The sequence below is a fragment of the Eubalaena glacialis genome, chromosome 9 (genome assembly GCF_028564815.1).
Source record: "Eubalaena glacialis isolate mEubGla1 chromosome 9, mEubGla1.1.hap2.+ XY, whole genome shotgun sequence".
Classification (NCBI taxonomy): Eukaryota; Metazoa; Chordata; class Mammalia; order Artiodactyla; family Balaenidae; genus Eubalaena; species Eubalaena glacialis.
Window position 1 is genome coordinate 12755418 of NC_083724.1, and position 27000 is coordinate 12782417.

Sequence of the window (27000 nt, forward strand, 5' to 3'; positions counted from 1 at the left end):
TGTTTCACTAAGTTTGTTAGATAAGCTGCTTTACGTCGTAAAGCACTTCAGCTGCTTGATACAACCTAAATGTTATCCTTTGAGTGTCCCTTTACTGCTGATTCATTGGCTGTGGATATCTAAGGAGTGTCTGTCTTACCCCTTTGAAAACAACAGAATGAGAGTTCTGAACTAGTTAACCTCGATCACTTTGTTGAGATCACTTTGAGTTAAAAGGTTTGCATGATCATGCCATAGCCCTCTTTTTTCCCTTAGGACTTAGAGGTGTATTGGAGGAAGACAAGCCCTCTATGCTAATTAATGGCAGTTAAGGTGTTAGTTGCCAAAACATTTCTTTAACAACCTACACTTAACAAAATACCAGAAGATATCAGAGGATTTAGCTTCTATTCCAGGCAAATTCAAGAACAGAATAAAGTCCTTTTAGATTTATATCCTTTTCAAGAGCCTTGTAGCAGGAGGAGTTTTTAACCCCAAGGTTATTTATAGGAAAAAAGAATTATTTGCAAAATACTGTTGATTAATGTATACGATTTTTATTTATAGGCTATCTAATGATGCATGATATTTATATTTCTATACTTAATGCATTTTTATATTTTTTTAAAATAAATTTATTTTATCTATTTATTTTTGGCTGCGTTGGGTCTTCGTTGCTGCACGTGGGCTTTCTCTAGTTGCGGTGAGTGGGGGCTACTCTTCATTGCGGTGCGTGGGCTTCTCATTGCGGTGGCTTCTCTTTGTTGCGGAGCACGGGCTCTAGACACGCGGGCTTCAGTAGTTGTGGCACGTGGGCTCAGTAGTTGTGGCTCGAGGGCTCTTGAGCGCAGGCTCAGTAGTTGTGGCGCACGGGCTTAGTTGCTCCACAGCATGTGGGATCTTCCCGGACCAGGGCTCGAACTCATGTCCCCTGCATTGGCAGGAGGATTCTTAACCACTGCGTCACCAGGGAAGTCCTCTTAATGCATTTTTAAATAGTTGAATAAAAAGACATCATTGAGTTTGTTAGTTGAAAACTTGCAGTTCACCAGCTTGGTTTAGAATGACCTTGAGCTTACCACATTAGTCATCTCTGAATTCTCTTCCTTTATGCTTAGATCATCGTGTCAGTGAATATGATTTTGGCAATATCCTTATGGAGCTTGTTCTTGTTTTCCAGTAAATAGGAGTCAACAGGACCCAATTACCCTGAAATGAGAAAGTTTTCCTATTTAGGATAACTTACATTTTTCAGTCCAATGGAGGTGTGGAGGCTTTTAGTTTGTATTATATATGTTGTAGTTAATTTTGCAGATGTAGCATATATTGTAATTTTTTTTTATCTAGGCAATTTTATTTCACATAATTTGTTTGCCAGGACTGTAACGTGTAACATCTTAATCTTGTGAGGAACCTGTGAGATTCTTTTAGTCTTGCTTTGTTCTTTGACAGATGTAGAACTCAAGATACATCCAGAGTGGTTAAGGCACTTGTCCAAAATCACACACCTCACTGGTGGCAGAGTTGGGATGAGAAGTGGATTTCTTGACCTCCAGGCTTGGGCTCCTTCCACCGTGTCAGGCTGCTGCATTAGAAATGTAGACCAGAAAACTTTGAATAAACTTAGTTCAACTTGTCACATTGCTGGCACCTAATGACGTTCAGTAGGAACAATTAGGGTATTTTTTTTCCTTGTTCCTTCTGAAAATTAACATTTTTAGATTAATCATTTTAAAGTGAACAGTTTGGTGACATTTAGTACATTCACAGTGTTGAGCAACCACTACCCTACCTAGTTCAAAACATTTCCATCACTTCAAAGTGAAACTCCTGACCCATTAAGCAGTTTGAAAATTTTTTAAGTGATTACAATAAAAATCTTTAAACAATTAAAATAAAAATCTTTACTATGACCAGGTCAACGATAGCAGGTTTGTATTAGAGGTCACCCATCTCTGATTTGCCAGTGAGAAATGAAGAGAATCATCTTTAATGATATTTAGTAGTGGATGTTATTATACTTACAAACAACAGCATTACAAAGAAAGTGTCAGGCACATAATAATTAACAGTACTAATAGCAGACAAGCATTATGCATATTATCTCTAATCTTTACACTGGCCTTTCAGAAAGGTTCCTCTATTTCAGATAAGAAAACTAAGGCTTCGTTCAGTAACTCTGAAATCACTTAACTGTTAAGTTTGGACTTGGGATTTGAATCCATGTCTATTTGGTTCCAAAAGTTTGCAAAAAGCAGCAAATGGAAGGGATCATCTTCCCTGGTCCTAGGGGACCAAGACTGTTTTAGCAGGACAGCATACAAGGGAAGGGGAGTTGAGTTTGCTGGTCTTGTTAGTGTCTGCAGTAATAACCACTTTCTCCTGACCAATTGATATCCATATTCCATAGGGGAAAAGCGAAATAGGAAATAACCTTTGGAACTTTTTAATGGACATTATTATAAACAATTAGAAGAAATTGCATTGTAGCTACTGAGATGTGTTCTTAGAAATTCTGTATTTCTTTTTTTCCTTTCCATTTATTTTTAGTGAATTGTTATTTGATTTTAAAATCATAAGTTGATTTGCTTGAGTAATTAGTGATTAGTCATAACAATATTGGAACTTGATTGACTTTCCATTTTAAGATACTTTAAAAAAGTGGTCGTTCACTTCCAAAGAAGGATAACTCAAATTGTGTGTGTTGAAGGATTTTGTAATTACACTTTTGCCCCTGTTGAAAAAAACCCTAATTGTATCTTTTTTAAAGTTTGAAAGAACTTTAGTAGGCCCGTTTTCAGTTATTCCCCTGGAAGTGGCAAGTCACCTCATAAACCTTGTCACTTTTTACTGTGTTTTGAATGACGTGACTTCTCCTAAGTAATAGGCACTGGAGTAATTTGCTTCGATATGCTGGATTTTGGGTAAAAAGGATGTAAAAGATAGCTTCCTGGCTACTTTGGACAAAAGAGTTTTCTTTTTAGGTTATGTGAGCATAAAAAGAATATAAGCTGTAGCAACAGCAGCCATCTCAAACATCCTGAGTTTAAGTGTATTGATAGATGTCCAAAGAAGTATAGATTTTTGACAGTGACCTTGTGACTTTTGCTAATATCTAAACAGTAGGTACTTACATAAATGGATTTCAAGCTTTTAAAAACTTTTTATTTAAAATTTTTAAAATGCCCTTTTAACTTGGCTCAAATATTACACATCATTTTTCTCCTTTGACCAAGGGATGAGTTTTTTTCTCTCTGGAACCAGCAAAAACATGTCATAAAGAGTACAGGCTTTGGAATTGGTCAGATTTCAAATCCTTTCTCTGCCACTTACTAGCTGTAATACCTTCTCTCACCTTTTAAAATGAATATAATACCTCACAACTCTGCAGAGTAGGATTAGAGGGTGATGTCTCTAAAGGGCTCAGCACAGTGTCTGGCACACATTAAACTGTGTTCAAATTGTAGTTTTTGTAGAAAGAAGTCTAAATTTTGCTAGCCTAGACAAATATCAATGCAATGCAAATACAGTAAAACCTCGTAACGTATACTGTTCTGCAATCAATACATTTCTTCTTGGTTTTCTTTTTTTTTAATGTTGAAGTGCCATGTGTCAGTTTTCACAGCTTCCTGCAGCTTGCCCTCCTTTTCTCAGAAATGCTTGGCCAATATCTCCATTGATTATTGTATGATTTACCTCACAGAAGAGATGGTGCTCCCTATACAAGCTAACGATGAGGTATTTGCTCCTCATAGCAATCCTTCACTGAGGTGTTCGTGTGTTACATGCTGACAGGTTCTTACCACCTTCAGAGATGTCTGCTGGCTAAATGCCCAAGCTTATGTCAGAGAAGGAAGCTCTGGTTGCTTGGAATGAAAGAGGTACACAGTGCCTGCTTAGTGTTTATAGTATATTTTATGATGATTGTTAGTATTAAAGCATGAAAATCTATATCCTAGTCTATTAATTTTACTCATTACTTCCCCATTACTTGTTTCGCTTCTCTTGTTCTGTTCAGAAAAGCGTACAAAAGGCCTTTTACTCTAAACTGTAGGCTTGAGGTTGTGATGAATTATAATCTAAGAATATTAGTTATGGAGGGGACTTTGGAGATCAGCTCGACTTACTCTTTTATCTTGTAGATGAGAAAACTGGCTGAGAGAAGTTGTGACTTGCTCAAGGACGAAGAGAGCAGGCGACAGGTCTGATTGCCAGTCTAGTGTTATGAGCTAACCTGGTAGAGTGGGGAGAACACTGGACTTTGAGTCACACAGTCCTGATTTTGAGCCCCGGTTCCACCATTTATTAACAGTATGACCTTTGTCAAGTGCATCCGAGTCTCTTTCCTGCCCTGTTATACTTTGTTTGCAGGGTTGTGAGGATTATGAAGTAATGTAAGTAAAGCACAGTGCCCGGCATAGGCTATGGACTCAATAAGTACTGTATGCTATGTTGTACTGTTTTTCTTGATTACTTAAAACAGGTCATATGGCTAAGTGATTATTCTTAATGAAATGGGAATCAGTGAGAATGGTTGATGTTTTTGCCAAATCCTTTCACTGAAAATCTAAGTAGTAGTTCATTGTAAGAGGACTGCTTACTGCAAAATGAGAGCAAAATTCATTTTGCGCTCAAGAGCTGCTCCGAGTCGTACAGTGTTGATATGGTTCCTTCCTGGGAAATGTCTTCATTTCCCAGGGACAATGGGCATAGTATGGGAACACGAAAATCAGCCTACATGTAGTTAGGCTAGCAGTTCTCAAACTTACTAAACTTAAGATTCCTTTACACACTTAAAAATTGTTGAGGACCCCAAAGATCTCTTGTTTATGTGAGTTACATCTGTTGAAGTTTATATTATTAGAAATTATATCAGCTAAAAATGTATATATTTATTAATTCATTTAAAAGTAATAACAAATGTTAAATTATATATGTGTAAATATATTTTTTAAAATTTTAGGTTTTAAATTTTTGTTTCAAATTACAAAAGTAATACATGCAAATTAAAGTAATATAGAATCAAAATAAAAATGAAATTATTTAATTACTGTCATATACAGACTGCAACCCCTGTGGTCAAGAGTTTAGCATGTATTCTTCCAGAACTATTACTGTGCAGTTATAAATTCTCTCTCTCTCTCATACTACAAATGTTGATTGGTGACTTTGTTTAAAATAAAAATTGTATATATTTAAGGTGCACAACATGATGTTTTGATAAACATATACCTATTGAAATGATTATTGTAGTCGAGCTAATTACCATATCCATCTTTGGTATAGTTACCTTTTTTTTCTTTTGGTGGTGCGACCACCTGAAATCTACTGTCTTAGCAAATTTCTAGTATCCAGTACAGTATTATTAGCTATAGCCATCAGGCTTGACATTAAATTACTAGGTTTATTCATCCTACATAACTATAACTTTGTACCCTTTGACTGACATCTACCCATTTCCCCCACTTCCCGCGAATGATACATTTTAAGTGAAAAATAACTCTTTCCCAAAACACAAAATAATTTAGCAAGAAGAGTGGCATTGCTTTTACATTTTTGCAAATCTCATTAATGTGTAGCTTAATAGAAGACAGCTGGGTTCTGATAGCTGCTTCTGCATTTAGTCTGTTGTGGTATGTTGTTCTGGTTGAATTTGGCTTCACACAGATTTGAATTTGAAACAGGGAGGTGTATTTTAATAGCCTTTTCTGATAATTGTGGATATTCTTCTATAATACTATACCAGTCCCTCTTCGGACTTCCCTAGTGGTGCAGTGGTTAAGAATCCACCTGCCAATGCAGGGGACATGGGTTCGAGCCCTGGTCCGGAAGATCGCACATGCCTTGGAGCAACTAAGCCCATGAGACACAACTCCTGAAGCCCACACGCCTAGAGCCCGTGCTCCGCAACAAGAGAAGCCCGCGCAGCGAAGACCCAACTCAGCCAAAAATAAATAAATTAAATAAATAAATTTATTAACAAAAAAAAAAATACCAAAACTTGACAAATGGTCGTTTCTTAATGGAATTTGAAACCAGATCAGTGAGCTTTTCATATTTTGTCACATTAAAATTTATTGATCTGTTGCATTAAAAAAAAAAATTATTATATTTCTGCTGCATCTGGTCTTACTCGCGGCACGCGGGCTCTTAATTGCAGTGCACAGCTTCTCTCTGGTTGTGTCGCGCGGGCTTATTTGCCCTGCAGCATGTGGGATCTTAGTTCCCCGACCAGGGATCGAACTTGCATCCCCTGCATTGCAAGATGGATTCTTAACCACTGGACCACCAGGGAAGTACCTGATCTGTTGCATTTTGAATGGATCTTTATCCATACATAGTTCTGTAACATTGTTACATTGGTCATTTGGAAAATGTTGGTTCACTGAGTTATGTTGAGCTTCAAAATGTGATGCATTTCATTTTGTTATATCTCTGTACATTATGTAGCCTCTGGAAAACTCTACATTTGTGAGAGAATGAGAGTTAAAAAGGCATGTAATGCCTTAGTACTACTGTGAAAATACTTTTGGCCTTGTAGACCCCTGAAAGGGTCTTTAAGACCTCCAGGGGTCCCTGGATCACAGTTAGAGAACTGTAAAGTTAGACAAATTGGTAAATTAAAGATAGTGACTAGATTTGCAGACTGCTGCTTAATAATGGGTAATCTGGAAATTAAGATGGAATGGATTGTTGTATAAGTCTTAGAAACTATCTTTTTCCTTGAAATAAGAAGTGGCTTAATTTTGAAATGCAGCGAATTGGTCATTGAATATTTAAGTGCTTTTTATAGATAAGACTTTGTGTTAAGGTACTACTAAAGTGTGCATTATGAAAATGGATTCCTTCTCTTCAGTAGTTTATAGTCTAACTAGAGAGGTTAGACATACAATTTCATGACAAGATAACTAATGCAGTGTTCTCTGTAACAAGGGTGACATACAGTGTTGGGTAGAATGAGTTTTAAATAGGTGAGGGAGGGACTTCCCTGACAGTCCAGTGGTTAAGACTTTGCCTTCCAATGCAGGGGGTTGCAGGTTCGATCCCTGGTCGGGGAGCTGGGATCCCATATGCCTCATGGCCAAAAAACCAAGACACAAAAAACAGAAGCAATATTATAATATTGCTACAAATTTAATAAAGACTTAAAAAATGGTCCACATCAAAAAAAAAAAAAATCTAAAAATAGGTGAGGGAAAGAGGAGGCCATTGTCTTTATGGGGGAAAAGTGTAGTGCTTATTCAGATAGTCGTAATGTCAGGCTAGACTGGAGAATTCATATAGAATAATTAGGCTTGCAAAATTAAATTGCAGTTTATATTTTTATTCTCACATTGTTACCCTATTTTTTTAGGATTGTATGTTTTCCAGTATTTTTATAGCTTCTTATTTGTCTTTTTTAAAAAAAACTAATTCACTGTGATGTGGGACTAGTTATCTATCAAACATCTATTGAAAAGTTGTAACTATTTGATAAATAAGAAAACAAGATGAAGTAAAATGTGCCAAGAACACTAGATATGAGTAATATGTTATTGACACATATTAGAATGTATATATATATATTATATATTCTCAGAATAGAATGAAAAATATTCAGATCCCTTTCTTTGGGGCAAAAGTATGTATGTATGGGTATACACAGTAAATATCTCCACTCAAGACGTTCCAGGAATATTTTAGTGCTGCCTAAAGTACCTTGTGTACACCTTGTGCTTGGTTCTTCCCTTATTAGGTGTTAACAAAGATTTTTTAAAAATTTATAAAATGCCTAGCACGAGAAGGCACTCATATGGCAGCTATTATTATTGTTGTTGTTGTTATTACAGCTTTTTCAATTCAGAGTTATCTCTAATGTACCCCTTAGATAAGACGTCAGACTTCTCAATAGTGTGAGTGTTCTGACTAGTCCCTTTGTTTGAATATAGTAATTAAACTATGTTGGCCTCCATTTATGGAGTGCTCATCACTTTTTCAGGCACTGTGCTAAGCACTTTTACATGTGTTGCTTCTTTAGATCTTTATAACAGTTTCACTGTGAGGTGAATAGTGGTGTTTCCATTTTATAAATGAAAAAAGTGAGGCCTGGAATGGTTAATTGAGCAAGGTACTTACTAGCTAAGAAGTTGTGTGGCTGGGATTTGAACCCTCGTCTGTCTCCAAAGTGAATTTTACATTTCTATTTGGGCAGTAACTTTTAAGGAAATATTTTTAGATTGTAGTGGGAATTTTGCTATTTTTCAATGGACAACTATTAATAAGGGGGAGGATGGTAGTTGGATGGTGGTTATTCTCCTCCTTTAAAGGTATTGATTGGTATTTGGATTCCAAACTTAAAAAATTATTTTTACTTAGTTGCGTGATGAAATTATGGTAAAATAGTAATGAATTGAAATTTTTCAAGGTGACGTTTTGCTGTGTTGGTGAACAGTTTGTGGATTTTTACAGCTTGTTTTAGGCCAACAATTAACTTACCTTTATTGTCTAATAATTACTCTTTGATTGAATAGTATGGTTATAGTCACATTTGAAAGAGTATTGTGGCTTACAAAACTGGTTTGAGGGAAAAAAATTCATTTGTACTGGCAGTCAGCCAGTATATTATAAGCTACAATTTTCTTTTGAACAGCTGGTGGTTTGTAGCTCCATAATTTGTGGTTCTTCTGAACTTGTAAAAAGATTACACATACTTAAAAATGACCTTATCACTTTAATGTTTTAAGCAACATACAGCTGTCGAATTCTGTTATGGTATAGGGTTCTTGTGTTTTTACTTAATTTACCTGGGCTGAGAATCTGTTTTAAATTAATAATTTATACAGTGGAATTCCCTGCCCCCGCCCCCCGGCCCCCAAACCTCCAAACAAACCTAAAACCAAAAGCTATTCGGGTAATGTAACAGGCAGTTAAAGGCGAAGGAAATGTAAATCTCTGTACATCAGTCTGCCAAATTCTTGCAGTATCTATGCTATTCCATTTCCTAGACACTGCTACTTGGATGTGTTAAATCATGTGGTATGTGGGTTTGTTTGGGTGTGTTTAGTGTTCCTGCATGACATTTAGTTTTAAATCGTTTTTTTTTGTGATGCTGCCACTGCTGCTTTTCCACATGCAGGTGGAAAAGAGCACTTCATTTGAAATGCTTCGTGTTCTGTGCCTTGTTCTCATGGTTTGTGTGTAGGTAGTTAAATTTATGAAAGTCATGAGATTGTTTCAAATCCTTCCTATTGATTTTAGGTTAAATCTTAAATGGAATATGGTAACCTTTTTTGCTTGAAAGATTTTGGAAAGCCAGATTAATAGTTCCATTTTTACATCTGTAGAAGTTTCACAGATGAAAATGAATCTAGAATTCAACTTCTGACTCAAACTCCATTACCAAGGAAGGACGTTATTTAAAAATATACCATAATGAACTGTTGTCTTTCTTGGGCTAATTCTTTGAGTCTTCTGTTTTTGGAAGGTGGGTGAGATTTGGGTTAAAGTTTCCATTTATCAGTGGAATGATTTTTGTAGCTAAGATTTTAACAAATTGTTAATGGCCAGATCCTTAACACTTGTTAATAATCTTGGCATGCTAATAAGGGTTGCTTTTGAAAAGACTCTCTTACTCTGGCAGATACTGGTGCTCAATCTTAACTGCACATTGGAATTATCTGAGAGCTTAAAAAAATGCAGATGCCTGGGTTTCACCTTGAGGGAGTCTAATTGAGTTGGTCTAGGATACTGCCTAAGCATCGGAACTTTTAGAGGTGATTCTTATGTGCACCTGAGGCTGAGACCCACTGCTCTGGGAAATTTGTCAGCCCACCCAAGGGGAAATACTTGATTTTGGAGAGTATATCTTTTTCTTTGGAGCATAAAAAACTTCTTTTTTTGAGATAATTGTAGATTCACTTGCTGTCGTAAGAAATAAAAAATTCATTAATAATCCATCAGTATAATTTGGTCATTTCAAGAATGTTATAAAAGTGGAATCATATACTATGTAATCTTTTCAGATTGGCTTTTTTTACTTAGCATAATTCCATTGAGATCCATCCAGGTTGTTTCAATAGTATCCATAGTTTGTTCATTTTTATAGCTGAGTGGTATTCCATGGTAGGTAGGTGTGTCTCAGTTTGTTTAATTGGGGGACATTTAGATTGTTTCCAGTTTTTGGCTGTTACCAATAAAGCTGATGTGAACATTTGTATACAGGTTTTTGTGTATACATTTTCATTTATCTGGGATTAACGCCCAAGAGTGCAATTGCTTTGTTGTGTGGTAAATATAATAGTTTTGTAAGACACTGCTGTACTTTTTCAGAGAGGCTGTAGCATTACATTTCCACCAGGAAATGTATGAGTGGCTCAGTTTCTCTACACCTTTACCAGTATTTGATGTTATTCCTGTTTTTTAAGGAAAATTAATAGACTTTATTATTTAGGGCAGCTGTAGGTTTACAGAAAGTTGAACAGATAATACAGAGTTCCCATATGTATCTTCCTTCCTCACTGGTTCCCCCTTTTATTAATATCTTGCAGTAGTTAAATTGATGGACCAATATTGGTACATTATTAACTAAAGTCCATAGTTTACATTAGGGTTCACTATTTGTGTTGTTCATTTTATGGGTTTTCACAAGTACATATACATCCACCATATCATACAGAATAGTTTCACTGTCCTAAAAAAATCTCCTGTGTTCTATCTATTCATCCCTCCCCAACCCCCAGCCCCTGGCAACCACTGATCTTTTTCCTGTCTCTATAGTTTTCCCTTTTCTAGAATATCATATATTTGTGGGTTATTAACCTTGGAATTTCAATCTTCAGTTGGTTGAATCCACAGATGTGGAACCCAACGGGCTTAAGCATAGTGGATACCAAGGGATGACTGTAATTGGAATTATATGTTTATATAGCCTTTTCAGATTGGCTTCTTTCACTTAGCAATATGCATTTAAGGTTCCTCCATGTCTTTTGGTGGTTTGATAGCTCATCTTTTTAATTGCTGAATAATATTCCACTGGGTGGATATATCACAGTTTGTTTACTTATTCACCTATTGAGAGACATCTTATTTCCAGTTTTTGAAAATTATGAATAAAGCTGCTATAAACATTTGTGTCCAGGTATTTGTGTGGACATAAATTTTCAACTCATTTGGGTAAATATCTAGCAGCGCGATTCCTGGATTGTATGAGACTGTACTTAGCTTTGTAAGAAACTACCAAATGGTTTTCCAAAGTGGCTGTACTATTTTGCATTCCCACTATTTTGCAATGAATTATTTTTTATTTTAGCAATTCAGATCAATATGTAGTGATATCTCATTGTGGCTTTAATTTGTATTTCTCTGATGGCTAATGTTATTGAACATCTTTTTATGTGCTTATTTGCCATCTATATGTCCTTTCTAGTGAAATGTCTTTTACTCATTTTCTAATTGGATTGCTTGTTTTTGTTTTTTTACTGTTGAGTTTTGAGCATTCTTTGTATATTTTAGATAGAAGTCTTGTTGGATATATGGTTTGCAAATATTTTCTCCCAGTCTTTAGCTTTCTTTTTTTTTTGTTTAAATCTTCTTAACCGGGTCTTTCATAGAACAAAGGTTTTTAGTTTTGATGAGGTCCGGTTCAGGTTTCCTTTTACACGTCTTGCTTTTGGTGTCAAATCTGAGAACTATAGGCCTAGCTCTATGTCCTGAAGATTTTCTATAGTTTTACATTTAAGTCTGTGATCCATTTGAATTAGTTTTTTTGTATAAGATGTGAGATTTAGATCAAAGTTCTTTTTTTTTTTTTTTTTTTTTTTGCCTATGAATGTCCAGTTCCTCCAGCATCATTTGTTGAAAAGGCTATCCTTCCTCCATTGAATTACTTTTGCACCTTTTTCAAAACTCAGTTGGACATGTTTGTGTGGTTCTAATACTGGGTCTCTATTCTGTTCCATTGATCTATGTGTATCCTTCTGCCAATACCATACAGTCTTTTTTTTTTTTTAATATTTATTTATTTGGCTGCATCCGGTCTTTTGGCGCAGTTGTGGCACGCGGGATCTTTCATTGCAGGGCGCGGGCTCTTTGTTGCGGCACGTGGGCTTCTCTCTAGTTGTGGTGTGTGGGCTCTGTAGTTGTGGCACATGGGCTCCAGAGCGTGGCTCAGTAGTTGCGGCACGTGGGCTCTGTAGTTGTGGCTCGCGTGCTCAGTAGTTGCAGCGTGTGGGCTTAGTTGCTCATGGCATGTGGGATCCTAGTTCCCCGACCAGGGATCAAACTGTGTCCCTTGCATTGGAAGGTGGATTCTTAACCACTGGACCATCAGGGAAGTCCTCCCCATGCAGTCTTCATTACTGTAACTATATAATAAATCTCTAAATTGGGTGGAGTGACTCCTCACCTTTTATTCTTTTTCAAAATTGTTGTAGCAATTCTAGATCTTGTGCTTTTCCATACAAATTTTAGAATAAGTTTGTCTGTGTCTAAGAAAAATCTTGATAGGAATTTAATTAAATCTACAGATTAGTTTGGGGAAAATTGACAGCTTTACTATGGTGCATCTTTACCATTCGTTTTATTTATTTTTTAATAAATTTATTTATTTATTTATTTATTTTTGGCTGAGTTGGGTCTTTGTTATTGCACGTGGGCTTTCTCTAGTTGCGGTGAGTGGGGGCTACTCTTTGTTGCGGTACGCGGGCTTCTCATTGCTGTGGCTTCTCTTGTTGCAGAGCATGGGCTCTAGGCACACGGGCTTCAGTAGTTGTGGTGCAAGGGCTCAGTAGTTGTGGCTCGCGGGTTCTAGAGAGCAGGCTCAGTAGTTGTGGTGTGAAGGCTTAGGTGCTCCGCGGCATGTGGGATCTTCCTGGATCAGGGCTCGGACCCGTGTTCCATGCATTGGCAGGCGGATTCTTAACCACTGTGCCACCAGGGAAGTCCCACTATTCATTTTAAATAGATTGGAATGAGATTAGAGAGAAGGAGTTCTGTAGAAAAAGTACTCACACTACTTCAATTGGGTGGAGAGATTTGTTTATAACTAGCAAAATGTTAACTTTTTAAGCCCCCCCCCCTTTTGGTGCTAAAAAACACCATTAATAGAGTGATGGAAATAGAAGTAATTGTTAATTTACTCATAAATATATTCACTCAACACCTTTATGAATATCTATTGTGGGCCAGGCACTGTTTTAGGCTCTGCAATACAGTGGTAAATAAGACAGGCAAGGTCCCTACTTTTGTTGACCTTGTGTTCCTGTGTGGAAATAGAAAGCAAATAATCAAGAAGTACACCAGTTAAGTGCTATGCAGAGAATTAAAATACAGGTTGATATTAAGATAGGAGAGTGATGGGGTGGCTAGTTGATTGGATGATTAGGGAAGGCCTCTGAAGAGATCCCGTTTATGGTTAGATCTGAAGGTTAAGAAACAGTAAGCCTTAAAAAGAAAAGGAAGACTCTTCCAGTCAGAGGGGACTGCTAGTGCAGTGCAGGGACACAATTGGTATGTGGGAGGAACCAAAAAGGAGGACAGAGTAATTGAAGTGTAATAACCAAGAAGAAGAGAGAGGAAGAGCGAGAGAGCGAGATACAGATGAGAGTTTGGTGAGGTAGGCAGGGCCCAGATCAGCTGAGACTTTATAAACCTGGGTGAGGAGTAAGTATGATTTTTATTCTAAGGATGATGAGAAACCATTGGAAGATTTTGAATAGGGGAATGAACAGGTGTGACGTTTTAGACAATGACTCAGTTGTTTGGAGAAAGGATTGTACATTGGGGCCAGAATAAAAGCAGGAAGATGATAAGGAGCCTATTTCAATTTAGGTGAAAGATGATGCTAGAAAAAGGATTCAGGATATATTTTAGAAGTTGAGTTATGAGATATATTGATAATCTACGTCAGGACTGAATTTTTCCCTTTTAGAGCTTGCGTGGATGGTTATTACTGTTTAGTGAGATGGTTAAGACTTGGGAGAGGAGTAGGTTTTTGGAGGAAAAATTACAGTGTTTTTCAGTGCTTGTCAGGCATCAATTGGTTAGAGAAGTCTAGTTCATGTAGAGGCCAGGATTATAGGTATAGTGTGCTGATCTGTATATAGACATTATTTAGAGTCATGAAACTGGGGTAGGCCACTGAGAAGAAAGTATGATGAAAGACAAGGGGGCCAGGACAGAGCCTTGGAGCACTGGAACATTATGAGGTCTGGAAGAGGTGGAAGCAGAGCCAGCAAAGACTAAGAAGGTTTAGTCATTGGTGCCTGGCTCTTTAGTTTGCTCCCTTGAATTCATAGACTTGATAACATTAAAGAAAATGCAATATCCCTAGATTTTGGTGTGGTGGGCAGGCAATGCTTAGAATTTTTATATGTAACAGTATAACAGTTTCATCAAGAAAGCATCATGTATGTATACAGTGTGTATATATATTCACATATATATGACAATTTTATATATACATATATAAAACAATTAAGTAACTGCTCCGGGTCTAGTGTTGTGCTAAAATTAGGGGCGACAACAAAGGAAGTGTAAAATATAGACCTTGCTTTCATTGAACTCTGATGAAAAGAGAAGTAAAAAAAGGTAATTAAGTGTAAGCTATGGTAGTTGGAGAGGATTTCTTAGAGGAGTTGGGGCTTAAAGAGTAAGTAGGACTTAAGTAGGGAGAGGAGAAGAGCAAATCCAGGTAATAGAATAGATATGGTGGAAAGAAAATTGGCTTTTTAGACAGAAGACTTGGTTTGAATGTTGGCTCTATCACTTAATAGCTTTGAGACTTTGGTTTAGTCCCTTTGAGCCTGTGTCCCCCTTGGGGGCATAACTGCCTCCTCAGGGCTGCTGTGAAGATGAAGACTGTATAGGTTACTTCCACTGTAATAGTAATGCATTAGTTCTGTTGTTGGATGGCTGGTTCACAGATGCTTTTTTTATTAACATGCTTCATAAATTCAAATGTGTCATTTAGTAATTTGTATTTATCAAATATTTTATAACTTTCAATTAAAAATTATTTAGGGGGCTTCCCTGGTGGTGCAGTGGTTAGGAATCCGCCTGCCAGTGCAGGGGACACGGGTTTGAGCCTTGGTCCGGGAAGATCCCACATGCCACAGAGCAGCTAAGCCCGTGAGCCACAACTACTGAGCCTGCACTCTAGAGCCTGAGAGCCAAAACTACTGAGCCTACGCACCACAACTACTGAAGCCCAGTACCTAGAGCCCACGCTCTGCAACAAGCGAAGCCACCGCAGTGAGAAGCCCGCACACCGCAACAAAGAGTAGCCTCCGCTCGCTGCAACTAGAGAAAGCCTGTGCACAGCAACAAAGACCCAACGCAGCCAAAAATAAATAAATAAAAATAAATAAATTTAAAAATTATTTAGAGTGCCTAGCTCAGTGTGAGGCATTCAGTAAATTGTAGGTGATAATCATTATTGTTACTCAGCTCAGGCTGTAAGAATAGCATGGCAAAACAAGATGACAGTCCCTGCCATTCAGGAGTTTTGCTCTTGTTATTAAGTCATACTCATATGAATGCAAGGCATTAAATGCCCTGGAGTCTAAATTTGTGGTACAGGTACAGATAAAGAGGTCAGGATAAGCATCTTCCCTAGGCCTCATTGTGGCGGTGACACTAAATGTGGCCGAGGAAAAAAATTAAGATTTGGATAGGCAGAGAGGGCAGGGTAGGCATTCTATATACTAAGAGGGCTTTTATTTTATTTTATTTTATTTATTTTATTTCATGTATTTATATTTAGGGGTAGCAAAGCATAAGTGTTACTGCCACTGCTGAGGAAATCATTAGTAACACTTAAAAGATTCTCGTTCTGAAAGTTGTGTAATGTTTTAATTGAATTTACCTTTTTCCTTATACAGTTTATTGAATTTGTGCCTGCTCTCCAGATGGCATTATAGTGTAGAATTTATTTTTGGAGTGTCCTTTTTAAAAATACGGAATTGCTTTTATGATATACCTAGGTTTAATGTCTGTTACCAGTTTTTGCTTGTATGTGTATAAAAAACAAAACTCTATTTTTTGCTGTAAGATTTATTGTTACAAAGGCAGGGCAGATTTCTGAAGTTTCCTTGGTAATCTCCCTTCACATCTTTGGATTATTTGTTTCTCAACTGTTTATAAATTCATGTGCATATGTGGGCTGCTAGTATGACTCTGTTTTGCAAGACAGTGCCATTAGAGTCCCTGTACAGCCTGTCCTGAAATTGGGTTGTCTTAATACAATTCACTGTTCTCTCTCGGTCACTGTAATGGTTTGCAAATTGCCAGACCCCAGGTCATGCTTCTTGAATGCAGCTGTCTTTCTTGATTTCTGGAAGTGAAATGAATGGCATCCTACCTCCTAGTCAGCAAGGAGCTCTTAATTTGCCTTTCAGAGAATCTAGGTTTAATTGCATATCTACTAGAATACTTTGCACCACTAACTAGACTGTAGAGAATCTTTGATAGCATTCCAGTAACCTTCCTTACTGATACGTGATCAGCTCAGTGAAATTGTACAGAATCATGATTTTTATAGTTTTAATAATAAAAGCTGACATTTACTGAGTGTTCTTGTGCCATGCACTCTGCTAAGCAGCTTTAAAACATGGAATTTTTTTTTCACTTAAACATCACCACACGTATTGAGGTGAGTACCGTTTTTATTCCCACTCTACATGTGAGACAGAGAGGTTAATTTCCTGTCCCAACGTTATACACTTAGCAAGTGGTAGAGCAGGGATTTGAACCCAGGCAGTCCGATTTCAGGGCCAATTCTCTTATGCACCGTGCTTTACAGTCTTCTCAGATAATGTCCATCTGGGAAACTGTCATATTGGGAATTTTATCTTTTATGTGTTACTTTGTGGGAAGGCATTGGAAGCTTGTTAAGTTCTTGTTAGGGATTTTTTAGTTGCACCCATCACCTTGTGTGAGGGGTTGGCCATTGTATTAGTTAAGGAACCCCAGCTGCTGAATTAGAGCCCTGAAATACGTTGGCTAAAATGCCAAAATACAGTGCATAATAGCCCAGAGCAGGTGTCCACCTCAGCATGTGGCTCTCCTTTATATAGGTATTTAAGGACCTCAGACATTAGGGCTGATGGGGATTCTACCATCTTTAGTGCCTGGCTTCCAAGGCTGTTTTTGTTGGAAGCATTCTCTAAGTAAGTGAGTTGGACGTTGCAAATATAATTTCTGCCCACTTTGATTGCTGAGGGCTTAATCTCATTGCCTTATCTAGCTGCAGAGGGATTGGGAAATGTCACATCCTTTCTCCTTGCTGACTAGGAGGTAGGATGCCATTCTGTAGTATTTTGAGTATTTCGTCAGTGTTGAAATGTTCTTGGGAGGAACTCATTTTCAGCTACAGAATGTGAAGGTGGGGAACCTTTTCCCAGCTACAACTCTCTTACTTTGGAAGAAACAGTGGATTTTGGTGGATAGTTAGCAGTCTCCTCCACGGTTGTAATGCTGTAGATTTCAATAGGAATGCCAGAGCAGCCTGGTGCTAACGTTTACAAAGTATGCTTGCACACATACAACTCTTGCTTCTTGGACCAGCTCTGTGAGGTAAGTAGATAAAGTAAATAGTGGTATTCCCATTGCAAATGAGAGAACTGAGACTCGGGTGATTAACATTGAAGGAAACCAGCTAGGAAGTTGTAGAACTGGGACTTAAATCCAGATCTCATGGCTTCAAAGTCAGTGCAGTTTGTATAACACACCATTTTGGGGGCAGAAAATGCTATCCAACATTTTTTATGCTTACTGCTATCACTGTTCTTACATCTTTCCTTAACAGTGTGTCCAATATAATATTACTGATGTCCAGTATAATATACTGACAAATTACTGGTACAATTTGGTCTTATTTTGAAGATTCAGAAAGTACATCAAGAACTTGCATTGCTTCATTGTCATCATTACATTCATAAATGACATCATACTTTAGGTATGCCAGTTAATGAAATACCAGGCAGCAGAGGTTTTACTCTCTTTAGAAGTTACATTTTATAGCCTTGCTTCTGGTAGATAAAATGATGTGTAAAATGAGCAAAGGAAATAAAAAAGAAAATAAAAAACAAAATAATTGAGGCAGTTACATTTTCTCTCAGTAGGAAAAATATATTCCTTTTGAAACACAGTGCTTATCTGTGTAATTTCACAGATAATTCTGCTGTACTTACTATGTGGTAAAAAACATTTTAGTACATGCTACTCAAGAAATTGGGAACATTTTCTGCTTTGTAGCAGTGAGGGCCTTTTCCCTTGCTGACACACTACAGGTAAGATGCCATTCTGTAGTATTTTGAGTTTTTCATCAGTGTTGAGATGTTCTTGGTGAGGTGATTTCAGCAGCAGCGCTTGTGGGAGTCTGATTTAGGGGTTGGAAGCTGTGGACTACGATAGAATGTTAAGTATTTGTACAGATGGATTATTAATCAGAGAGTAAGCTGGAGACTTCTACACATCCCCATTTTAATATAACAGAGACAGCAAGCTTATTCTGGTTGACTTATTTTTGGTTATTTTTCTTGAAACCCTTGGAATTATTTCAGAGGAGGTGACTTTAGTACAGCTGAATTTTAATAAATAGAAGTAACATGATTTAAATTTATTTTACATATAGCAAACTACCCTTTCAGCATTCCTTACAGCTTTAGTTTTGTTATGAAAGGGACAGAGATCAGACAAAGAAACACCATTCTGTTTGCATCTGACTGGTGATCTGTAGCTCTACGGGATAAAGTGTATTTTGCTGAAGTTGTACCTTAGGGATCCAGTCTTTGCTTAGATTTTCAGTTGTCTGACAAAATATGAATAGAAATATAGTAATTGCATCATAATTCACTGAAGCCTAACTGCAGTCTTTATACAGTACAGACTAGCATTCCTTGAATGCTTTTGTAAGAATAAATGGTTATCCAGATCTGTAACCCATTATTTTAGTGTATACACTCTGAATAAAAAGATAGACTAAAAAATAGGATGAATTAAGGCTTATCCTCCAACTTCTGTAGCTTTGAGTTATTCACTTTTGGGGAAAGTACATGTTAAACTTTGACCTTCTACCACAGGCAAGGAATGCAGGCAAATGTACTGCTAAAATTCTGTCAGTGCCACTTTATTTGCCTAAAATGGTGGGACAGCACTTTCAGGCCATTTTAATGAAGTTCAGTTATAGTGAATGACACGGTATGTCATTTGAATCCTGGTCATAATATGATTCTTGTATTCACTTGTATTTATAATGTGAATGTGTAGTACAAAAAAATTAAGCCAGTTGGACAAATACAAAATATTTAAGCTGAGATGAGGCACTTCATGTAATATTACTCTTTGAAAAAAAAGATCTAAGACTACAAAGGAGGCTGGAAGGAGCACTGGGCTCTTAGTCATGAGTCCAGGGTTTGAGTCTGAGCCTTGCTAAAAAGTTGTTTGGTGACTTCGGGCAAGATACTTCACCTCTTTGGGTCTTAGTTTTCTCTTTGAGAAATAAGGATCTTGTATTAGTCTTTTTGACCATTTTCAGCAGTTTGTGATTTTATGATTCTTATCTCCTTATTCTCCTAGTGTGTTTTTCTGTCTTGTCAAGAGAAGGTTTACGGTATAAAGCTGCTAGCTCTTTTTCTTTTGTCTTGATGAATGGTCTTGATAGTAGAAAACATGATTTGAATTTTCCCATCTAGCTTTATTGTATTTTCTAAAACTAGTTTTAAAGGAGGCATGAAATTAGAAGTATTTAGTTTTACATTTTAATTGTGCCTCACTGTCATAAAACAAGCATGTGAACTGGAAGGACAAAACACTTTTAAAACCTCTTAATCAGTGAAAGGAAAACACCTAGGTACCTATTGTATCTATTAAAGTCCTTTGAAATTTCATTTCAAGGCAGAGAGCAATACAATCAGTTAATGTGAGTATATGTATAGACTTTGTCTGTATAAGTCATTGCAGATGTATTGCTGAAAAATGTTTTTCTCTAAGCATTTTGTTATTAAAGTTTAAACATGCAAAAAAGTTGAAGGAATTGTACGGTGAACACCTATATATTCTACAGTTAGCTCAACCTCAGCAATTAACATTTTCTTTTATTTGCTTTATCATGTTATCTGTCTATCAATCCATCTTATTTTTGATGTATTTCAAAATAAGTTGCAGACATTCTTACAGTTTATTCCTAAGCACTTTGACATACATGTAACTAGCTGGACTTCAAACTTGTTACACTTTTTTAAAAGTTAAAATTTACATATGTAAAAATGCACAACTCTGCCATGGATGGCATTTATTAATTGAGCACCTGACATTTCCAGGGCCTGTGCTAGGCTGGCAGATAGATAGAAGAAACAGCCTCTGCCTTCATGGTGCTAATAGGAGAGATATGTGTAAGAAAGTAAATTCAGTATTTCTTGGACCTTTTAGTTGCAAGTGATAGAAATCTGTAGGATCTCAATATATAGGTCTTGCTTTCAAAACTCAAGGGCAGGAATCAGAGGGGCTTCTAGGAATAACTGGAACCAAGAACTGGAAGGCCGATAGGACTGTCACTTCTTACCTCTGCTTTACTCTGCCCATCTGTTCCTTTCTGTTTGGAGATCTGCTCTCTTCTCTTTTTAGTACATATGGTAGAATATGGCTTCTTCCATAGCCTTTCTTTTAAAACTAACAGTTCTCAGCCACACAGACACCAATTTTCTACTTTAATTTCAATTCCAAATTCCTGGGAGGGGGAATCTGATTGGCCCAATCTGGTTCACCTATGCTTGAGCGCAGAGTTTTGAAGTACATATCTCCTGTTGGAAGCCTACCTTTGTGTAAGGAGCTAAGTAATGGGGATAGAAGAGACTGTTCCCGGAGCGAGCGTGGGGCTATTGTAAGGAGGCTGACATTGAAAAATGTTTCTAACTACAAGTGTGATAAGTAATTCTACAGACAAGCACAGCATACAGAAATAGCATAGAGGGGGAATGAATCACTATTTAGGGATGGAGTGGTGGTCTGAGACAGCTTCCTGAAGAAATTGGTGGCTGAGTTGGGTTTTGACAGATAAATTCAAGTACAACAGTGGGAAAGAAGGATATGTGCTACAGAAGAACAGCAGTAGAAAGATAGGAAATGGCATAGCGTGTTTAGGTAATTGTAAGCACATTAGTACATTTGTAGTATACTTTTTGAAGTGGGGCAGGTTTGTTAGCGGCAGGGGAGAGAGAGAGGTAGGTAGGGAGATAGATAGATATTTAGGTATTTAGATAGATCAGGGCCAGTTCAAAGGAGAATCTTACCTTGCTAAGATGGGAAACCAGGAGGAGTAGATGACGATCAGATTTATTTTCTTAAGCGATCATTTCATTGGCTAAACTGGAGGCAAGTTCATCCTCATGAGAGCCTGTACTAAGAAAATGGCAGTGAAAAAGAAGAGGGGAGATATTTAGGCAGTAAAATCTTCAGTACTTGGGATTTATTGAATGTAGGGGGAGAAGGAGAAATCTTAAGATGATGCCCCCTGGTCTTCTGATGGTGACTGGACGAATTGGGATACCAGCCAAGATAAGAAATACAGGATACTGAGGTGCTGTTCGTTGTGCATTTCTTGATCTGGCTGATAATTACAGGCGTAGTTTTTTAGGACTGTTAAATTGTGCATATATGTTTTATGCATTTTTCCGTACATAAGTTATATTTCATAATCTAAAATGTTACAGAATAAAAAGAAACAGAAAATATGCTTTGGGAAAAAGATGCTGACTTTAGGAGTGGACATTTGCATTTGGGATGTCCATGCGACCTTCCAGATGGAGATGTGTAGAAGGCAGTTGGATATGAAATTTGAAGTATGGGAGAGAAGTATGGGCTGCCAATGAAACGATTAGATTAGGTTTGTAGTTCGCCTGCCTGGCTGTGAGTTAGGATCTCCTGGAGAGTTAAAAAAAAAATACTGACAACCTAGATCCCACCCCAGCCCAATTAAATCAGTCCTTGGTGATTTATGGTGGTATGAGGGCACAACATCTAGCTTACAAAGCTCCCTGTGCTGCTTATTCTAATGCACAGAGATGAGAGCCACTGGGTTGCAGGGAAATTACTTATTTCCTATGTTTTGTGATGGGGAGGTAGAGTTGAGCAGAGAGGATTTTGTAATTGCTTTAGACTTCAATATAGGTTTATATTTTGGGGGACATAATTCTTAAGCCTTGTGCTTTCCCGCCATTATTACCTGAAGTTAAAAAAGGTATGCTTTTTGTTAAAATAATGATGCACATGTGTTCTTGAAGAAAAACATGTGGAAGATGCAAGCTGTTTTAGTTAAAACAGTTTTAAAACAGATTTCCTTTGATGAAGTGGCTATGTCTTCTCTAATTTTAATTATTAATAATGTATAGTCTTTGCAGCCAAACACAGAAAATCGCCTCATCAGCTGCAGTGTCTTTGAATAGTAAATATGAAGGACAATGATTGTTAAATGAGTTGTGTGTGTGATGTAGTCTGAAAGGCAGACAGCTGTAAATCCTGAGAAACTGTCTCTGATATATGTGATATGGAAAGGACAATTGTTCACTGGTTTGTCTTTTCATTTTCTCACTGCATAGCTTTGTAACTCATCAGGGTCCTGTATCCATCAATAAGTATTTATTAGCACATGGAATATGCCACGGGTATATTAGGAAATTTATGTAAGTTACTAAATAAGTAGATAAATAGATAAAAATGCATGGGACTTGCACCAGGCATGCCAGTGTTTGAGTTTTGGATGGCATATAAAGGGCTGCAGAGTGCAAAATTATTTGATAGTTACAAGAATCCATTTGCTATTCAGAAACTGGAATGATTTCTTGGGTTTGAGCATTTAGGTATGACTTAACACATAGACGATTCTTCTAACTCACTGGCCTCTAGTCCCTTGAACTCTCCTCCTCTAGTGATTTTGTTTTCTATGGACCTCCTTCAGACCATGGACCTCAGGTCCATGATCTTACCACTTTTTTCATTGTGTTTTATCTTCTTGATGTTCTCACTCTCTTCCTCACCCAGTGTAAATTCCATAGCCAGTCATCATACAAACTGTTCTGCATATACCCTCAATTCCCATGCCCTTCTTGCTTTACATATTATCATAAATTTGGCAAAATTTATAATCCTGGTGAAGTCTGACTCTCCTACTCTGTACCTGTACTTGTGCATCTGAACATAGCTGGAAAAAGCATGTGTGCACATGCATGCGTGCACACACACACTCCCATAACTGTGTTGACTGATCTTAAAATTCATGCCCTTGAACCTCAAGGGGTCCTTAATGCTGCCAGGCAGTCATATGTACGTAGTCCATTCACTCTGTCACTCTTCTAGACAACTCTTTTACACTATCACCTTTCTCTTTACACCCATAACACATTCTCTCCCATTCATCTGATGATCTTACTTCCTAAGAAACTTCCTACTTCATTAAGAAAACTCAAGCACTCTGTGCATATGCATTCTGCCCTCACTCCTGTTAACATAGATAAACTATCTGTGCATCTATCAAAGGTAATTCCTTTACTTGTGTACCAAATACCATCCGCTCTCAACTACTCAAGGATATTGCTCCAAGAATCACCGCCCCCCTCCAATTTCCTGCATCACTATTTTGCTTTCTATTAGGTCATTCATCAGCATATAAACATGTTATTTTTCCCAGTTTAAATAATACTTTTTCTTGACCCCACTTTCATTGCCAGGTACTGTCCCACATATTTGCCCTCCTTTGTAGCAGAACTTCTAGAAAGTTGTCTCTATTCAACTGTTTCTAATTTCTTTCCTCCCATTCTCTCCTATTTTTTTTTGTTGAGATATAATTCACATACCATAAAATTCACCACTTTACGTGTACAGTTCAGTGGGTTTTAGTATATTCACAAAGTTGTGCCTCTGTCACCACTGTCTAATTACAGAACATTTTCATCATCCTATAAGAAACCCTACACCACTTAACAGTCACTCACTATTCCTTCTGTTCCCCAGTCTGTGGCTCTGCCTATTCTGTTGGAATCTGCCTATGTCTCTATGGATCTGCCTATCCTGGAAATTTCACATAAAGGGAATCATTTATGTGACCTTTTGTGTCTGGCTTCTTTTACTTAGCATGTTTTCAAGGTTCACCATGTTGTAACATCTATCAGTACTACATTCCTTTTTATGGCCTAGTAACATTCCATTGTATGGATGAATACCACGTCTTGTTTATCTATGAGTTTTTGGACATTTGGGTTGTTTCCACTTTTGGGCTCCTATGAAATACACTGATATGAACATTCATATTCAGGTTTTTGTGTGAATGTGTTTTCAGTTCTCTTGGGTGCATACCTAATTGCTAGATTATATGGGTAACCTTATGTTTAACATTTTGAGGAACTATCACACTGTTTTCCAAAAGGACTGCATTTTACATTCCCACCAGCAATGTATGAGGGTTCCAGTTTCTCCATTTCATTCTCACTTAAGCCAACTTGATTCAATCAGGCCTTTCTCCTACTTCTTGACTGAAACTGCCTTTGGCAAGGTCATCGGGAACATCAGAGTACCAAAATTCAGAGTATGTTCTCAGTCATCATTGTGTTTGACCTATAAACAGCATTTGACACAGTTGATTACTCATTCCTCCTTGGTACATTTTTTTTACTTTTGGCTTCCAGAATACCACACACATTCTTTTCCCTCCCTCTTACCCCCCATTTTATTGGCCAGTCCTTCTCAGTTTCTTTTTTTTTTTTTTTTTTAATTAATAGCTACTCTATTTATTTATTTATTTATTTATGTATTTTTAGCTGTGTTGGGTCTTCGTTTCGTGCGAGGGCTTTCTCTAGTTGCGGCAAGCGGGGGCCACTCTTCATCGCGGTGCGCAGGCCTCTCACCATCACGGCCCCTCCCGTTGCGGGGCACAGGCTCCAGACGCGCAGGCTCAGCAGTTGTGGCTCACGGGCCCAGTTGCTCTGCGGCATGTGGGATCTTCCCAGACCAGGGCTCGAACCCGTGTCCCCTGCATTAGCAGGCAGATTCTCAACCACTGCGCCACCAGGGAAGCCCTCTCAGTTTCTTTTGTTGTTTCCTCCTTTCTCCCTGCTTTTTAAAATGGAGTTTCCATTGGGGATCCTGTCTATACTTATACATCTTTTAATACTGTCCTACACTTGCTCCCAAGTTGATAACTCTGAAATCTCTTTTTTTGTATTTCAGAGCCAAATATCCAACTGCCTCCTCAGCCTCACCAGGATGTCTAATAAACATCTTAAATGGAACATGTCTAAAGCCAAACCCCTTTCCTGCTGTGTCTAATATGCTCCACCTACAGGTCTCTCTGTCTTTGATGAAGACAATTTCGTCCTTCAGTTGTTCAGGCCAAACACCACGGCATTAACTTTGCTCCTCCTTTCTCACATGCCACATTCAGTCACATGCTAGGAAGTCCTTTTGGCCTTACCTTCAAAGTATACGCAGAGTTGGAACACTTCTCCCCACCTCCACTGTTGCCATCTTCTTGGTCCCATCATCATCTCTCACCTGGAATTTTGTAAAAAGATTCCTCATCAGACCCTCTGCTATATGTATCTTTGCCTCCAACAGGCTAGCTCAACACAGTAGCTGGAAGAATCCTTCAGGAGTATGTCAGAACATAATCATTTTCTGTCCAAACACTACTTTGGCTGCCCACTTCACTCAGTAATAGCCAAACAAGGCCCTGTTTCATCTGACCCCATTATTTGTCCAGCCCCATCTACTATTGTTCTCCCTGGTTCACTCTGTTCACCTTCTTGCTACTTTTCAAGCAGGCCAGGCATGTTTTAGATTTAGGGCCTTTGCATTTGCTGTTCCTTCCACTTGAAATATTCTTCACTTCTTTCAGATCTGCTCAAAACTTATCTTGTCAATTAAGCTTACTCTAATTTTTAATTCCATAACTTGCTTTTCCTATACTTTGGGTTCCTCTTACTCTGCCTTTTTTTTTTTTTTTTGCATAGCACTTGACGGTAATATTGACTGCCTTATTGACTTATTTATGATGGTTATGATATATTGCTCTCCCTCCCAACCCCTCTGCTAGGATGAAGCTCTATGTGGGCAGGGATTTTTGTTTTGTTCACTGATGTGTCTTAAGTGTTTAGAACAGGGGATGGCACATACTAGCCATTCAAGAAATATTTGTGGAATGAGCAAATAATGGATAGCTTTATGAGGGAGGTGGTATCAGAGGCAGGCCTTGAAAATTTTTGATAAGCAAAGTTTTGGGGAGAAGAGAACAGCTTGGAATATAATTTTTCCCACTCCCTTCTTTGTGTCTTTAGCAAAATCTCCTTATCTTTCAAGGCATGGGCATGTGAATTAGCACCTGAGTTTGAATCTGCTTCTTACTGTATATGACCTTGAGCAGGATTTGTGGCCACTCTTGAGTCTTTTTTAAAGTCATTTTTATTGAGGTATACTTTACAGAGAGTAAAATTCACCCTTTTTGGGTATACAATTCTATGAATTTTGACAGATTTTTTCAGTCATGTAACCACCACCACAATCAAGATATGAAATACTTCCATCACTGCAAGAAGTTCCTTGGGTTCCTTTGTAGTCGGTTCCCTTCCTTTATCTCATGCCCCTGACAACCTGATGTAATTTCTGTCCCTATAGTTATCTTTTTTTCCAGAATGTCATATACACGGAGTCATTTAAGTATGACTTCTGTTTTTTTTTTGTCTGTGCCACGTGGCATGTGGGATCCTAGTTCCCCGATCAGGGATCGAACCTCTTTCCCCTGCAGTGGAAGCATGCAGTCTTAACCACTGGACCACCAGGGAAGTCCCAAGTATGACTTCTTTTGAGTCAAGCCTCTTTCATTTAGCCTAATGCTTTTGAGGTTCATACATGTTATGGCATGTTTCAGGAGTTGATTTTTTAAAAATTTTATTTACAATGATTTACAGTGTTGTGTTAATTTCTGCCGTATGGCAAAGTGATTCAGTTGTACATATATATTCTTTTTCATATTCTTTTCCATTATGGTTTATTACAGGA

At 37.7% G+C, this 27000-nt stretch overlaps 1 protein-coding gene across 5 annotated transcripts in view; it reads left to right on the forward strand.

Moving 5' to 3' along the window:
• Window positions 1-27000, forward strand: part of STRBP (spermatid perinuclear RNA binding protein) — a 183727-nt gene that overhangs the window by 51598 nt on the left and 105129 nt on the right. The window contains exon 1 of one of the 5 annotated variants that reach the window (XM_061199959.1): window positions 4122-4181. The exons of the other annotated variants lie outside the window; for them this stretch is intronic. The gene's annotated coding sequence lies outside the window, so the exon portion shown is untranslated. Of the gene's footprint in view, window positions 1-4121; window positions 4182-27000 lie in introns of those variants that run through there. 5 annotated transcript variants of the gene reach the window in all.